This window comes from Mixophyes fleayi, chromosome 1 (genome assembly GCF_038048845.1).
Source record: "Mixophyes fleayi isolate aMixFle1 chromosome 1, aMixFle1.hap1, whole genome shotgun sequence".
NCBI lineage: Eukaryota > Metazoa > Chordata > Amphibia > Anura > Limnodynastidae > Mixophyes > Mixophyes fleayi.
This window is the reverse complement of record NC_134402.1, coordinates 137,338,245-137,356,641: the sequence shown is the minus strand read 5'-3', so window position 1 is coordinate 137,356,641 and position 18,397 is coordinate 137,338,245. Positions and strand designations below refer to the sequence as shown.

Below are 18,397 nucleotides of genomic sequence, written 5' to 3'. Positions count from 1 at the left end.
CCAGAATTTCAGGGGACATGGAAACATTTCTTAAAATGCTGCCATGCCATTAAAGCCTACTACATCTTAATTAATGAATTAATGGAATGCAATTTTATACAATGTTAGTTAACTATATATTCATTTTTATTGCAAGCATTTGAGTAGTAGTAGTATAATGATGTGATGTGTCTTCATTTTATTAAGGCATAAACAAACATGATATAATAAAAAAAAATGCAGGCAGTGATAAGAAATTCTAGTAATTTTTTATTAAATAGTTAAAGTGATAGTGTTGTTCGAAGTTTGCAATTACGTTTTGCAAAAATAAATAAATATATAACTTTAAGCTTAATCATCGTGGAACCTATTCAACTTTCTTTGATTTTTTTTTTAAAATTAATCAAAATTTCTAGAAATTCTATAATATTTTTTTAAAAAAAATTATCGGTAAGTTAAATCGGTTTGAGAATTGATCCATGGCATGTTCAAACATCTCTGATCAGGGCCATTATTGCTTTATTCTGCTTGGTACACCCCTGTCCATCTATGGTCCCCCAAGAAGCAAAAATATACTTTAATCTAAGCATATGTCCATGAAGACAGGATTGACTGTGTAAACACATGGGTATTATGTCACAAAATTGTAAGAAATGGCCTTTAGCTTTACCTCAATGTATTTCCTTATTCGTAAATAATATCTGCAGTCCATTAGACATACCGTATATACTCGTGTATAAGCCGAGTTTTTCAGCATACTTTTGTATGCTGAAAAAGGGCACTCGGCTTATACACGGGTGAACTTACCTGGTGTCCGGTCCCTGGCTGTCAACTTCTGCATATGCGTTCCAACAACAGGAAGTTCGGCATTTGGAACGCAAACTTGCGTTCCAAATGCCGAACTTCCTGTTGTTGGAACGCATATGCGTTCCACTGCCGGGTAGGTAACAAAAAATCTCACCCTACGTCCGCTTCCACCTGTAGTCAGGAATAACGGCATAGCGCCATCTTTTGGGACACTGCCTTCTCCATTCATCTGTCCTGATCTCAGCAGCGGCAGCTCACTATACTGATGTTCCCTCCCGGCGGCTGACAGGTAAGCAGATAATGCAGTTCGGCTACATAGGTTTGGAGACACTAGATATTGCTATCATATGCACAGTATGCATTGAAAGTCAGTCTCTCTCTCTCTCTCTCTCTCTCTCTCTCTCTCTTTATTTAAGTTAGTTTGTACCCAATGATTTCATAATCATTTATGAATGTTCCTTGTCCTCTAGCTAGAAATGATTTCATAGATTGAACCTATCATTTTCATTTAGGTTTTTAATTTAGCGCTCTTTTCCACCCTAGGCTTATACTCGAGTCAATAAGTTTTCCCAGTTTTATGTAGTAAAATTAGGTGCCTCGGCTTATATTCGGGTCGACTTATACTCGAGTATATACGGTAATTTAATACACGATTCTCTGTTGCTATTAAAGTTTAATTATCAGTTAGGAAACCTCCCGCCTAGGGCCAAGTGGGCAGGGATGGACTGGTCCACTGAGGTACTGGGGAAATCCCTGGTAGGCCCACTGCCTGGCTGCTCTGCCCCTTGCTAAAAGGTAGTGGTGCCACCTCCTGGGGCCCCCCACCACTCCCAGTAACTACTGCCCTGGTACTAAGTTACATGTGAAGCTGTGTCAGAACAGTGTGTTCTGAGCCTCTATTGGAGCTAATGCTGGGGGCATGTCAGCCTGTACATAGTCAGAGCCCTGTACATGTGGGAAGGAGCAGATAGCGGCTAAGGATTACCTCGTCTATCACATGGCCATGGGCATATGTCACAAAATGAAGAAGAGCCTTGAGGAGCCACTGAAGAAGCAGAGAAGAATCCCAAGTTTACTAATTCAGAGCTTGAGGGATTGAGTGTGGAGAGGAATGTAAGCGTGGGGGAGAAGGAGGGCTTTCATTTAACTGTGAGTGGGAGATATTTTTTATATTAATTTATTGGTGGGTTAATGTGGGAGAAGTTTGGGAGGAAGGAAGGCTAATTATTAAATAGTTGTCTGGGTGGAAAATTGGTTTATTTATTAAATGTGAATACTATTAAGTTAATGTCAGGGCAGGTTGTGGGGAAATAGGTCTATTTATTAAGGGTGAATACTATTAATTTAATGACAGAGTTAGTTGAAGGTAGGGAAGCCTATTTATTCAACATTGTGCTACTGATTTAACTTTAGGGCTAAATGAAGAGTGAGGCATAGAGGCCTCACTCATTGCTAGACTTTCCATATTTCATGTACCTATCTTTTTTCCAAACAGGAACCCAACATTCCAGGATCCAGTAACTGGACTTAAAACACCAGCAGCAGTAGAGAAGTCTGCAAGAACAGGTAGTAGAGAGCAGGAAAGTCTGCCAACTTTCCTGATTCTGGTGGGGCATTCCCAATTTGGGTGAATGTCCTGCACAGGGGTTATTTGGAAGATATAAACATATATTGAAGTGTACATAGTGCTCTTATTAGTCTGCCGCCCAATTCACTGCTTAAGGGTTCCACCAATACACCCAGATAAATTACAAACCATATACCCAATGTTTAAATAGGAGTACAGGCACTGAAATGCACACATTGAGCCTGATTCATTAAGGAATGTAAATGCCGATATGTGCCGTATTTTGCGTAAAATCACTCTGCTCATGCCCAGAAACAAACTATACACCAGTGAACGCAGCAACATCCAATTCCTCTTCAAACGCAAAGGGCACTTACGACAGCCTATGATTTCATGGGCGGAATGGGGAGGGGAACGGGCATAGTGAATATACAGTAAGGGTGTGCCAAGCTCAAGCGCATGTACAATAAATGTATTTTATGGGAGGAAAAAAAGTAATTTAATGTTTATCATTAATTAACAGGTGACAATAATTGAATACTTTTGTTTTCTCTGCATTCTTTTGGGACTTTATATTTCACATATGTATTAGACGTATCCTGCAGTGTAGTGTCAGGCAAAGCAGAGCAAACTAGACCCGTATTCAACAATACACATTTCTTCAGATCCGCTAATAATTGAATATGGACGTGCATATACCCGAATTATATGCCTTTTACAAAAAAATGCAATTTATGTTCGTTTTGCATGCCTTAATAAATCAGAACCACTATAAACAAACACAAGATCCCAAGGAACGGATGTCCATTTACGTTAAATAAGTCTCTATTTCTTCCAAAACTCTTTTTCTTTGTTTTGACCCTCTTTGTCTTCTAGCGTGAAAATATATGACAATGGGGAGAAAAATGATTTGAAAGGGTGTGATAGTCATCCCATAATAGATAGGCTTTAAAATCACACAGATGTTTTTTCCAAAGAATAAATACCGATTCCACCAGGTGAGTTCAAGAGGGGTGGCGGGTCTATGTTGAACTCTTTTATAACAGCCCAAAGTGATTACACTCACTTATGGAACTGTTTAAACAGCCTTAGAGAATATACCAACAATCTCCTCCAATCGTTCCTATAGTTCCCTCAATGCAACTCATAGGATCAGGTTTACAAAAAACGTCTAAAAAAATGTAAATAGAGAATCTTGCATATTACCCTTTATTAAATATGATAAAATAACATTTAAATGATGTGTAAGTGTATCAATCATAAAACTACAATAATGAATAGCGATAGCCAAGGCAGATATAACTGTAACTCATAACAAAAGCCTGAGAAGGAAGACATGTTTAATTGTCTTTTGTATCCCCGGAAAACAAAAGAACCTCCTTCCGTTCCAGCAGATGAAGTGAAGATCTGGTGACTGGGACTGAAGGCATATGTCCCGCTTCACACTGCTCTATTCGTGAATAGTGAGTTTCGTACAACTAATATAGTGCATTCAGCATTGCCTTTGTATTTCATATGTGTGGGAAGGGGTTGGAGAGTGGCCTCACATGGGATGGGTAACATGAGCATTTATTCTTCTTTCCTTCTGTACCCTCTAGTGACTGGCTATGCATCTCATTATGTGCCATTCATACCCCAGTCTAACACTATGGGCCTATTTAACAAAGAACGCAAAAAATGAAAAATAGTTTTCAATCCTTATCACATTGATAAGGATTGAACTATTTCTCATATTTATGAAAAAACCAACAGAGGAACAGCAGTTCCGATAAACTGCTGTTTCTGTGAAAAAAAAATACTTACCACATCATCCTCGCAGTGCGCTTGTCTCTGGATTTCTTCATCCCTTCTTTATTCTTCCTGTGCGCATATGCCGATTGAAATTCTTGGGCCTGTGCACAGGAACCCTCCAGTGGTCAATGAGACAAACAAAAACCATGTGAAAGGGAGGGATCACATGATCCCTCCGCACATGCGCTGTACAGCTCTGCGCTTCTTAGCAGAGCTGGACCAGTGGCGATCAGGGCAATCGCCCCCCCTAGCAGGGGCTTGCTGCCGACAGCTGCACACTGTGCAGGTCCGTTCGGCAGTGACAGTGTGCTGCCCGGCTGCTCTGATTGTGTTTTAAACACAATCAGAGCAGCCGGGCAGCACACTGTCACTACTGAGCGGACCTTCACATACTGTGCAACCGCCGGCAGCCTTAGAAATCAGAAAGGGGGCAGGGCCTAAATCACCCCCCCTAAAATCGCTCCGGTAGAGCAATTGCCTCGATCCGCCCCTGAGCTGGACATAAATGAAAGTGACGTGAAGACTTCATTTCGGATGATGTACGGATGGCGTATATTAACCTAATAAGTTTCCGAAAAAATCTTTTTTTCTAAACTTGTTAAGATTGCGTTAGGGAGCAGTCACCATACTATTTTATGCTGACTGCTCATAAAAACGAAATGGAATGCAAAGTGATGCAACATTCATAAATTTGAGGAATACTCCAAATTGCGTTGGAATGACGAAAGTATACTTTAGTTAGATTACACTACTTATTAAATAGACCTGTAAAAGTATACATATATATATATATATATATATATATATATATATATATATATATATATAGTATATATATAAAGGGTATGGAGGGGCCTTGATTACGCTAATCTGTGCTAATGTGTGTTGTTGAACAAATGAAGGGGGGGGGGGGGGGGGGTAGGGGAGAAAGTGGTTCATACAAGTGTTTTGCCTAGGGCCCATGGATTCTTAATCAGGCTATGGTTGTTATATTACCCCATTGAGTTGAAACTGATCGTTAAATGACAAGGTTGTCAGCATAGCCATTGCCTATACTTCTCAAATGTCTGCTGTAGTGATGGACGGTGAGTCCCTGGAGGAGAGGGGGGGGGGGGTCCAAATTTGCCTTTCTCCACTTGTTCCCTTCTCAGACTGGAAACACTTGATGTATATATTAGTATGGCTCAGCTTTTGTTTTTTTAATAGTTACGTTTAAGACGTATTATAGCACCCAGTAATATAAAGTAAGCCATGGTCCGGAGCCCAGCAGACAGACACTCCTCATACCCCCCTCTCCCACATCTCCACCCCTGATAGCTGCTGATAGCTGGGCGGGCGGCGGACAGGTCTCACAGCCTGACGGATGAAGCGAGCAGTGAGTCAGTGTTTGGAAATGGAGTGGGCGGGTAAGAGTGAGGAGTGTGTGCCAGAGGGAGAGGACCGAGTGATGTCTGGCGGTTGTAGGAGGAGAAGAGGAGGAGATCGGTGAGACTGGAGACAGAAGGGGTCGGGCAGGGATCATGAAGACTACTGTAAACACAGTCACAGACACAGCAGCACAGGGGAGCGGTGTGTCTGCCCGCCGGGATCCTGACACAGCTCTGACAGGTGAGTGTACACCTTCCATCCGCTGGCCCCAGCAATGCCATCCGCTGGCCCCAGCACTGGCACAGTGCTACAGGGTGGCAGAGAGAAGATAGGGGGAAACTTTCTATAGGGCAGCTATAGGAGGGGGTGTGTGCCAAGTCCATTTATACTGAGACTTGATTATGTTATGTAACGGGGCAAACAACTGGATATAACTGTACTGTTAGCCTATGACAATAGGGCTTTGGACTTATCACTTGTAAATCATGCAGCTATGAGGAGTCATCAAGAGTTGGTCTCAGTTATGTAAAGCAATGCTTTATATAATAACGCCTATATTCTGGAACAGGGACTGGATGCCAGATTTTAGCCTGGGAGAACTCAGCGGCTCAACAGCGTATTAGGAATATTTTAAAGGAAAAAAAAAATGCAGATATCCTTGTGACCCAGCCCAAGGTAGCCCATGGGGGCAGATCCCCCTCTGCCTCCCAGCCCAGCCAGCCCCTCTTCTGGAAGTACCTAGTGAGTTCTTCTGTTTGTGTTTGACAAATCAATTTATTATCTCTATCTATGAATATACATCTTGGTGACAGTCTTTGTACTGTGGAGGATGAGGTGTGTATTTGTCAGTCATCTACTGATCACATACTGATTGTAAGAGAGCAATTCAGAGAACAGTTAATATGTGTAATGATAATCCTAGTCTAGTGGTTGTAAAGATTTTTATATCTTTATCTTTGTTACAGTCTCCTTGATGATATATTATATATAGCACTTTTATACTTTCCCGGTAGACTATGGTAGTGCCACAAGAACATGTAGAAAAATGCAAACGTGCTGCATACTGACAGTGAATTATGCCTGTAGATTCTTATGGCAAAGGTGTAATTTGCTCCTAAGCGACAGTTGACTGACACACTCAATGCATGTCCCACCTTGACACACCTGTTGTCCCTGACATGTCTTCACATAGTTTTCACTGCTCTTCTGTATTGTGTAATATATATATATATATATATATATATATATATATATATATATATATATATATATATATATATATACACACACAATTGGGTAACGTTTGTATAGCCTTTTTAGCATTATATATATATATATATATATATATATATATATATATATATATATATATAATGCTAAAAAGGCTATACAAACGTTACCCAATTGTCCAGATCAAGATGTCCCGGCAATGAAAAGGTCAGGTTGATAATATGTGCAGCTTTCACTGGATAAGGTACCCTAACATTTTAAAACAATGGATATTGTGCAGCTGCAGGATCTTGCCTGCAGAGCAAACTCTTGTGTGTATATCAGTTCTGGTATGTGTCAGTGCTTGGCTGGGAGTGTCAATGTGACTGTACAAATAAAGATATCACAGTCAGTTGCTGCACTGTTTTGTTCACTTAGTAGGTCATATGCATAGAATATATACTTTTTTTTCTTTTGGGGATGGTTTGTTTTTTGCTGTGTTTTATAAGGCTGTTTTTCAGTGTGTAAACCATGTCAATTAAGCATTTGAGTACAAATTTACATGTATAATGGGAATGCTTTATATAAAAAAAAAATTTTTACTACACATATCTTTAGTTATTCTCAATGTGTGCATTCCTCATAAGTTCTTCACATTAAAAGGATATAGTTCTGTCACATAGGCTCCTATTTATATATCACCGCATAATATGCACGATTGAAATATCGTGCATATTTATTAACAATCTTCAACAGGAACAATAGTCACAAAAAACTGCTGTTCTTGTGAAGACCCCTCTCCTATCTTTCCTATGGTCACTATCACAAAGTGACCACCTTTGTGATAGACCGGAGGGGAGAGCAGTAAGATGCAGTGAGGGATCCAAAGATCCCTCTACCTTAATGCTCTCCCCATAGAGCAGATATGAAAAATTACACATATGGTAATGAGTGTCAGAGTGAGCTGGTTCACATTACCATATGTGTAAATACCTTTTCAGAACTTAAATTGCATTATATAGCAATCCGCATAGACATCTATGGGGACTGCTCTGTATTTAGAAAAAAAATGCAAAGCAGCAGATATTTTTGATATCTGCTGTAATGCACTGATAATAAATGTGCACACTCCTTAAATATGTGTCGGTCCCCTAAAAATGCATTTTTTTGGGGGGGAATTTAATGCAAAAAATCATTAATAAATAGGCCCCATAATATTTTAATAAGGATATGCCTTAATGTCACTGAATAACATTGTGGTAATGGAGGAGGAATTGGGGGTAAGTGGCAAGGAGGTCAAGCAGGATTGTTCTCTGTTTACAAAAATGTCCATTACAACATTAATTTAGTAGTGAGGGCCTGACATTTTTGTATCACTAGTGTTGTACTCCCATGTCCAGAGATGCTTTGTCAAAAAAGTTAAACTTGGCAGAACAAATTCGGTATTTCCAATAATAATTTACCACAAGATCCACCTGCATTAGAGCAGTAATTGGCAACAAAAGGCTGCATGCGTCCCTCCGGACCTTCACTGGTGGGCTTCCGGGCCTCCACTGGTGGGCTTCCGGGCCTTCACTGGTGGGCTTCCGGGCCTTCACTGGTGGGCTTCCGGGCCTTCACCTGCTCCTTTCTACGTTGATGTCAGATTTGTTTGGGATAACTTGTAACCCATGTTTGTCTTAAATGAATCTGCCTGCTGATATGTTATTACACATAGGTGTCTCTTGTTGATTAATGTTTTGTTATTATAACTGAGATTAAGGGTGATATGCAACCATTTTGAAGGTTAGAGGGCAGCCCCATGTGTCCGGTTGCCTATCACTACGTTAAAGTCGTTGATCACTACTGAGCAAGCATTGCGTCAGTGTCCTTCCTTATCAACACTTTTGACAGTTACCATTACCCATATATTTTTCTGTACACTTACAAAAAATTAGGGAAAATATTCACATTTTATATTAGTGAATTTTGTTTCCTTAAAAGTCAAATGGTCACTTTTGATGGATCATCAGCTTGATTATAGCTGCGAGCAGGTAAGAAACCAGTTACATTTCTGAGAGGAACTGAACCACTATTGTACTGTCCAAATTGTTCCTTAATATAGACTGTCTGCCTCCTCTTATGGCAAGGATCAATAGAGAGATGGTGGTATGTGGGAATTGTTGTGCTTTTACTGTTCTGAAGTGTAGAGATGAAAAACTAATCTCTTTAGAAAAGAAATACATTATGAATCTGCCATGCCCATCTGTGGTCAGGAAGATTTGGACTGTTTATCTTACTATATTGTTAAAGGCAAGGGAGTGTCAGTACGTTTGTCTTTCTGAGAGGTATACATTTCTAGGAGCCATGTGTCATAGTATACATGCCAACTGCAGAGGCGCACGCAGGATTTTTAAGGGGGGGGAAAAAAAAAAACGATAGCTGCTGCGCATGCGCTTGTACTATCCAGCAGCTGCGGCGCTGTCAAAGGAGCGTCCATGGCGGTGCTGTATACAGCACCGCCGCGGACGCTTCTTTGACAGCACCGCGGCTGCTGGATAGTACAGGGGCACTTCTTTAGCGGAGGGGAGGGGTTTCTGGAGATCCAGAAACCCCCCATGCGTGCGCCACTGAACTGTTCTAATTTGAAGATTAGTTTTTGTGACAAATTCCCTATTAGAGACTGACAGCTTCATGGCTTCTCTGATTTCACATGGTAGGTGCAATTCTTAGAGGGTTATGTACTAGCATTGTTCAAGGTTCAAATCGGCACTAAAACCACAGCTACCAATCAGCTATTAGTATTTATCTGTTTTGTGCTGGTTAGCCAAAAGCAAAAGTCTGATTTATTTTCCAGCAATGTCTAGATGCTATGCCTATAATGATTATACATTATACATTTGATTGCTATTAGTAAATAATCTTCACACTATCTGTTCTCATTCAGTGTGCTGTACAGCATTTTATAATCATGTGCACTTTTCATGATATGGTTGGGAATGTAGTGCCCCATACTTATATAGAGCACACCAAGGGGTATATTTACTAAACTGCGGGTTTGAAAAAGTGTGGATGTTGCCTATAGCAACCAATCGGATTCTAGCTTTCATTTATTTAGTACTTTCTACAAAATGACAGCTAGAATCTGATTGGTTGCTATAGGCAACATTTCCACTTTTTCAAACCCACAGTTTAGTAAATCTAGCCCCAAGTGTGACATAGATAAATACATCGAGCCAGTGCACAGTGTCCCTGGACATAGTTTATACATTTTGGAAGTTATGCAGTGTAATCTCTGTGGTTCCATTAAAATACACTTTTTTTCTGTCATTCCTGGTTATGTGTAAATGATGATAACATATTGATTTGCTGTTCAAACAGAATAGCTAATGAACTGTAACTGGAGTTTCGGGACTGTACTATATAAAAAACATAAGTGAATGATTATTAGGGTATATACACATGGGCGAAAATGTGCACCCAAACAAGTTATGCACTAGGACACATTTGAAAGCATTGCATGCATGACCTTTTTTATAAGATGTTTACAATGTGTTTAGTCAGCATTTCTGGGCACCTTTTATAATTTTAATCAAGCGTTTTGGGATCACACTGTAAATGTGCATTGATTGCTTGATTTAAAGAAAGGTCAGACACGTCAAGTGTTCATCTGTGTTTGTAAGGTGATTTGATGGACTCTAGCAGATGGCAGTAAATAGAACATGCTCCATTCAAATAATGCAAAGTAGTTCAAAACATTTGTAATGCATGTAAAAACTCCCATGTATTTTTCAGGCAAATGCGCTAAGATGCATTTCAAATGCACAAATAACAGAATTAGGGACACATTTATCAACCACCGCATAAAATAAAAAATAGTTTTCAATCCTTATTACATTGATAAGGATTGAACTATTTATCATATTTATGAAAAAAGCAACACAGGAACAGCAGTTCCGAAAAACTGCTGTTCCTGTGAAGTGGAAAACATACCACTGTCTCTTCACTTCCGAAGAAGTATGCGATCCATGGGGATACTCGTCTCACTCCAGTGAGCATGCGCTGGCTGAAAACCTCGGGCATGCGCACAAACATCTCAGCACTATACAGTTGCAGAGAGAGAGCGGTGAGTGACAGGGAGGGATCATGTGATCCCTCCACACATGCGCTGTCCAGCTCTGCTCTTCGGAGCAGAGCTGACAGCACGGAAACTTTTCAATTATGATAATGTACGCCCTGGCGTACATTAATTTGCTAAAAAATTTATACATTTCTTTTTATTAAACTTAAATAGGGATACTGAGCAGTGCCTATACACTGTTATGGGGACTACTCAGTAAAACGAAGAGATATGCGAAGCAGCAGATATCTATGATATCTACTGCGATGCAGTGATGGCAATAAGAATTTTGAGGTTAATCACGTTTTCAGGTATTGAACACACTTTTTAGTTTCATAGATAGGCCACTTAGAAACGTAACACCTGTGTGTACAAGCCCATAGCGTAGATACCATAGTAGTTGTATGTGAATCGCAGGATGTTTCTGACTATCCTCACATACTACTTAGAACTGCGCAAGATATTCTCAGATGGGCAAGAAAGGTGAGAGAGGAGAAAATACATAGTCTATTATAATAAATATGTCATACCGTACATTAATCATTTTTCACATTAGTTTACCAGCTCAGCAGCTTTGTATACATGTCTCTGATTATGGGGTCTATTTATTAATACTGTGCGGTGACAATCAAATTGCATCGCTGCGTCTTACAGCGATGCATAATGAAACTGCTGCAATTTACTATGTCTGGGCTGCTCTGGGAGCCCCAGCTCTGAACCTCATCTTGAAGAAAATATTTTTCCTCTTCGCCGGCAGCCTAACATTGCTGGGGAAAGGAGAAAGAGCTGGTGACAGATCCAGTGAAGCCAGAGAGACTTCTGCTGGATCCCATACAAAAGACCAGTAAATGCCGATGGCTGCTGTCCCCATAGAGGTCTATATGAGTACAGTGGTAAGCTCCGATAATTAGGTTAATGCCAGAGAAATCTATTATTTCTTTGATGTTAACCCTTTGATAAATAACAACAAGCAGTGAAAGAGCCATTTGCCAGCATTTACAGAAGCTTTTTAGATCTTTACCACTTCTTAAATAGATCGCTGTGCTTTAAAGTGTTCATTGCATGATAACTGGGCTAGATGTCCTCGCTTGGTTCAGGGAGTCTGGAACACAGCATATGGATTAATGTTATCTTTATTGTGTATTCTTTTAAATGTAATGCAACCAATTTCAAAACCGCCTACAATAAAGGTGCTTTTCTCCCACTTGATGTAATCCTGACTCTGGGAACCAAGTGCTGTATTTTCATATTATACTGTGCTTTACAGAGAATGTTTAACCAGTCCTATACTTTTCAGCAGCAAAGGAGCCTACAGTTATTTTATGTACCACAAAAACATGGACTTATGTATCAGAAGTCAATATGCATCCTTCTGCAGGCTCCAGACAGATAGTGCCTTAGTCAGAATCGGGCCCGTGATAACAGTACTGTGAGACAGCAACGCCAACCTATGTGCCATCCACACTTGCTACAATCTAACCGTATCTTTAAATGACATAATGTAATTTCTTGTGGATGTAGACAGGGTCACTATCAAACGTGTATTGTCTAACCCTTACACTTGCAGTTAACTCTATATCCTTTTACTTTCTGTGGCTACCTATGGCCCATAATCTGTTTACCACCAGGTGATTACATGTTCTGTAAAAAGGTAAAGGCATGATGCTCTGTCGTTATACTATGTTGAGGGCAGTTTGATTTGGCATTCTGCTGCTTCCATGTTTTGCCTAATATCTATCTATCTATATATATATATATATATATATATATATATATATATATATATATATATATATATTATAATCAGGAGATAATTATCATTATAAGCCAAACTCTTAAAATTGTTGTGCTGTCAATTCATAGTCAGACCTAATAATTTGTCCTGATCACTGGTTCCCCAATTGGGGAGTCAAGGATGCACCAATATATCTATCTGGCCAACCATCATCATCCAACCATGTGAATCATTGTAGATGGCTTCTGTCTATCTCCCTGCATGTTATGTGCCAGTAAATACTATATTGCAATTATTCCCTACAGCAGATCTCTGAATGACTGAATGATGGGCAACATGGGTCCCACCTAGCCCTCACCTGCGGCCCCCAGCTCCTTCCTAAATTATGACTCGTCGGCAGTGCCGTCATCAGGGGCATACAGGAAATAAAGCAGTAAGAGGCCTAACTGCAAGATGGGGCTCAAACAGACTTGCCCCAAAGAGATTTATTAGGGGACAGGATCCCCTGCAGTGAATTAAGGGATGTGACTGCTCCCTTTCCAACCAGCAGCTGCTCCTGGTAGGTTGGGGGTGAGAGAAGAAGGCCTGTTACATTTGTACTGGGCCATCTGCCCCAGGTTTTCTTCTCTGCTCTATGTCCCAACAAGCTTCACCTGCAAAACCAGCTCTTGTTAAATAAGTGAGTGGAAAAGCTGAGAGAAAGTGGGAGACATGGTTGGCATTTTGGGGTATATGGGGGTATTTGGAGTGAGTGGGCAATGTGAGGGATCTGAGGGATGTTTTGGGGCAAGTTGGGGGTTCGAGTGGCATGTGGGGAAATCTAAAGAATGATTTGGAGTGTATGGGGGATATATTCTAAGGTTATTTGGTGCCTCTGATTTAATCTATTGTTTTAACTTATTGCTGAGATTATGGGTAATATGTAACCCTCGAAGTGTTACAATTGTCCATCACTGCTGAAACTGGTCTGTTTACAAATCAGAGCAATAAGCACTGGTACATTTGCCTTATATTACAGGGGATTTACCATCTTAATATTTACTTTATTGAATTTTACCTGCCATCCTGTAACCAAATAATTGCTGCATCTTTCTGCCTCATTTCTCTGCTTTACAGCCATGTATTTATATCATCAGACAACATTGTTTATTTTTGTTGCCCTGTGACAGCAAACAGCTACTTTGTGTTATATTCCCGGACAATGGATATAAACAACTATTGTTTATTGTTGAAAAACATGTCTGAAAAGCTCAGAAAAAAACTAAAAAGAAAATATATTCAGTAAAAGTTGCAGTAGGGTATGTGCACAAAGTTATCCAAAGCCTCCTTAACATATCTCCCAGTAATACCAAAGTTTTACTTCTTTCTTACTTTGTCCAAAAGACCCTATGGATGTAAATTGATAACGGGTATAGTGGGAACTATCTGCTATGTTATCCATGATATCTAGAGATGCTCATTATCTGCTCAGATGAGGGTCTTGAATTAGTTGACTGTACAATCATTTTGGACAGGTTCGATTTGGAGTTGGTCTTTGTAGTTCAAGTTTGCCGTACAACATTAAATCAAGGTGTAAAAATTAACTATAACGTTGCCTGTTTGAGCTTAAGGGGTCAACTTATCAAGTCTTAACTCCTGCGAAAACAGCTCTTTTTGCATGAGGATAATTTAAGTAACGCGGCTCATTATTAAATCCTTCTGGTTTGGTATTGAATGGGGCCTCTGGCAAAGCTTCCCCATGCTATCCCTATTTATCAAGTACCTCTTATCACTGCTGTCATCTCAGGATGACGATAGCCAGCAATAAGCAGCGATGGAAATTCTTCATTTTGAACGGATCATGATAAATAGACCATTAAATTACTTAATTTTATAGCATTGTGAAACTTTTTTAATTTGCATAATTTGTACATTACTTTTTTGAGGTTCAAAATTCACCATTTGGAAAACCATTATAAATACTATAAAGTGTATCCATGTAAACTTGTACCAGCTTGAACATGATCAAATATGTTTGCTTTGCTCGAATTTAAGACCAAATTCTTTAGTCTATCTAAAGTTTGAGAGTTTTTTTTGCAATTTTTTAAAGTTTAGAGCCAATTTGATGAACTGGTTTGAATCAAGTTCAAGAATCTCCAATACATACTTGCCCACTCTCCCAGAAGCCTGCTCTCCCGGGAGACTCCCGAATTCTGGGAAGGTCTCCCGGGAGAGCAGGCTACTCTCCCGCATGGGCAGGGTTTGGATGCTGTGAAATGAAGCAATCACGGGGCTGGCAAAAATGACTTGATTCACGACTCCCTCCAGACTTGTTCTTCACTTTCCCTCCGGGATTTCCCGGAGGCAAGAAAGTAAAAGTGGGCAAGTGAGCAATAATATGCTCAATAATAACATTTCTAATTAATATGGTGAAGTTACCTGTCCTGCCATACCATTTTTCTTTTGCACTCTTACCATCCAATCACCCCCATGCACTAATTAGCTCTATCTATGGTCTTCATCTCTTAACCAGGGAAAGTGTTTACGTAAGAAATCTTCTGAAAGACGTTGTCCTTCTTTTGTCACGGAAGCAAATTGATAATGTACCAGTATATTGATAATGTTGAGGCAGAACGCAGTAAGTGTAGCAGGAGGTCACCACACTACTGGGGCAGGCTGTCTGACAACATTTATTTCTTTATGGAGTGGTCGGTGTGTACTGCTCTCCCACTGGCGCCCACCGTCAGGGAGGTGGGCGGGGGCGCCAGAGAATGCAGGACCAATGTATATGTAGGCTTTACACCTTCTCCGTTATGACACCCACCTATCCCAGCAAATGTGATGTATGAAATATTTAATTTAGATGTATTCCTGCACTGAAGTTTAAGTACTTGAGCAGTGCCTACTGCTCTAACAACACTTTTTTCATCTGCCACACTGTACAGGACATTATGTCCAGCCACAGGCAATGCATGATACTTTCTCATCACAAGCTTTCAGTATTGTAGAATTGACAAAAAATATTGAATTCTGGTATTGAAATTGCCCCTTCGCAGAATTTTTTGTGTGTGTGTTTTGTTCCTTTTATTATTGACTTTTTTCCAACAGTTTTCTTCTTTTGGTATGTAGTATCATTAACAAGATGCTTCTTTCTAAATGTGTCTAGTTATATTTTTTTCCTCTATACTTCTGCCTTCTCCTCCACCACAAGTCTCTTTTCATGTGATTCAGTTGCCTCCTCTTAGACATGTCTTGTCATCATCACCCATTCTAACTTTATTCCTGTCGCGTTAGATCAGGCGTGTACAGTACATATATAAACTGAAGTTTATATGTCAAATGAATGGTTTTGGTGTCAGAGCTGTCACTGTCCTTTGAAGTTTATTTTTGTCCTTGTCATTGGTTGCTATTCAGTCTTTTATGTTCCTACACAATGATCAGGTGGTCAGGATGCAAAGTACAGACATTCACATTATAATTTATAGTTTAGGTTCCCTGGGCTATATTATAAGCAGTATAGCCAAAGCTGTGTTTTCTTTTGAGAACTGTAATTGTGGTTCGTCTACGATGTGGCTAAATACATTAAATTACAATATTGACTCATGATAATTACAATGGTTATGTGAAATGGCTGAATTTACTAACAGTCTAGTTTTAGTTCTAATTTGTACATAAGACACATTGAGGTTCTGAATGTTTGTCAGAGGAAATGTTAGATGCATGTAGTCTGCTTTTGGAGATCAAAGCTGCAGTTGTCTACCACACACTGCTTCGTTGGCAAGTATTATGCTGCTTTGGGAGGGTACCTGCAGAGCTGAATTAGCCAAAATAGGCATGCGGCTATGAGCTGAGCCTGATCTATCATGATGCATCACAGGGGTAACATCATACTTACCAACTTTACAATGTTGGTATCCGGGAGCCTGCGGGGGAGGTGGGCGTCATGGGGGGGCGGGCCTCCAAAATCCGTGTCATTTTGGACCCGCCCCCATGACGCAAAATGCGTCATTTGACAGAGGGGGCGGGGCTAAACGCCGCGATTCACCAGGAATCGCGGCGTTTGTGACCTAATTCTGCCCACTTCACTAGGAAGTGGGCAGATCCGGGATTTTGCCACACTCGCCCGGGAGTCCGGGAGATGCTCTCAAAATGCGGGAGTCTCCCGGACATTCCGGGAGAGTTGGCAAGTATGGGTAACATGGGCATATGAATGATCTAAAAATAGATTGCCTATCTACCAGGAACTAAATAGCACACAAAAGCTATAGATCCAAAGATGGTAAAATGAAAGAACTACTAACAGCATTAAAATGTATGTGAAAGTTTCAGTAGCTATCAAAACTAAAGATATTTGAGATAAAAGCATACTTGCCAACTTATGGCAAGTATAATACGGGAAAAAAGATTCCCGGTGAATCGCGGCATTTTGGACCTAATTCTGCCCACTTCACTAGGAAGTGAGCAGATCAGGGAGATTGTCACACTCTCCCGGGAGTCCGGGAGACTCACACGAAATGTGGGAGTCTCCCGGACATTCCAGGAGAGTTGGCAAGTATGGATAAAAGTTGTGATTGTGCATGTAGTTATTTTCTAGCACACAGCAGATATGTTATCAGAATTTTAAAAGAGGTCACATCAGAAATGGATGATAATAGAGTATAAAAACTTCAGCTAGGCAACAACAAATGTAAATACAGGTTGAAACTTCTTAAGCTCTGTCAAGGTAAAGAATCTTTTACACACATACTTGTACCGGGTGGCTCGGTGATTAACACTTCTACCTGACAGCACAGGGGTGATGAGTTTGATTCCTGATCAGGGTCTTATCTGTGTGGAGTTTGTATGTTCTCCCTGCATTTCTGTGGGTTTCCCCAGGGTGTACCAGTTTCCTCTCACACTTCAAAAACACACTAGTAGGTTAATAGGCAGCTGACAAAATGAACCCTAGTCTGTACCTGTCTGTGTGTCTGCTAGGGAATTTAGATTGTAAACTTCAGTCCTTTTTGAATAGTTCTCTATCAACCTCACACACCTATATTTTACAATTCTATCTTTCTTTCTTGCAAAAAGCTCAAGGTCCATCAAATTGCAAAGGTACGACGGCACAGCCCTCTGTACATCATTCCACAGGGTTTCAATGGGTTTGAGTTCTGGGGTAAATGTATTAAACTGTGGATTTTGCTAATCACCTATATTCTGTGACTTTGCAGGGAAAATTTAAAACGACAATGTTTTTAAAGGCAAAACTTGCCTATAATACATTTACATTTAATACATTTACCCCCTGGGCTCTGACTGGGCTATTACAAAACTTTGATCTTCATTTTCTGAAGCCAATCCTTGGTTGATTTGGACATGTGATTTGGATCGTTATCATGTTGGAAGGTGACATTCCTTTTCATATTTAGCTTCAGAGGCCAGCAGGGTTTGTACCAAAATATCTTGATATTTGGAGCTATTTGTTATGCACTCTATCCTCACTTGATCCCCTGTCCCAGTTAAAGAGAAGCGACTCCAAAGCATTACATTGCCACCACCATGCTTCACAACAGGCATGGGGGTATATTTACTAAACTGCGTGTTTGAAAAAGTGGAGATGTTGCCTATAGCAACCTATCAGATTCTATCTGTCATTTTGTAGAATGCACTAAATAAATGAAAGCTAGAATCTGATTGGTTGCTATAGGCAACATCTCTACTTTTTCAAACACGCAGTTTAGTAAATATATCTTATGGTGTTATTTGAGTGATGAGCTGTGTTATGAGGTCTGACATTATTTAAATTGATTTCAGGCTCTACAGCACAAACACCTGCAATTTCAATAAGGGTGTTTGGACAACACAAATTTTAAATTATAGTGCA

General features: G+C 40.1%; 1 protein-coding gene across 1 annotated transcript in view; it reads left to right on the top strand.

Moving 5' to 3' along the window:
• Positions 1 to 5,471: 5,471 nt before the first annotated feature.
• Positions 5,472 to 18,397, top strand: part of SGMS2 (sphingomyelin synthase 2) — a 47,466-nt gene continuing 34,540 nt past the window's right edge. Inside the window, exon 1 of the mRNA XM_075200747.1 lies at positions 5,472 to 5,752. The gene's annotated coding sequence lies outside the window, so the exon portion shown is untranslated. The remainder of the gene's footprint in view (positions 5,753 to 18,397) is intronic.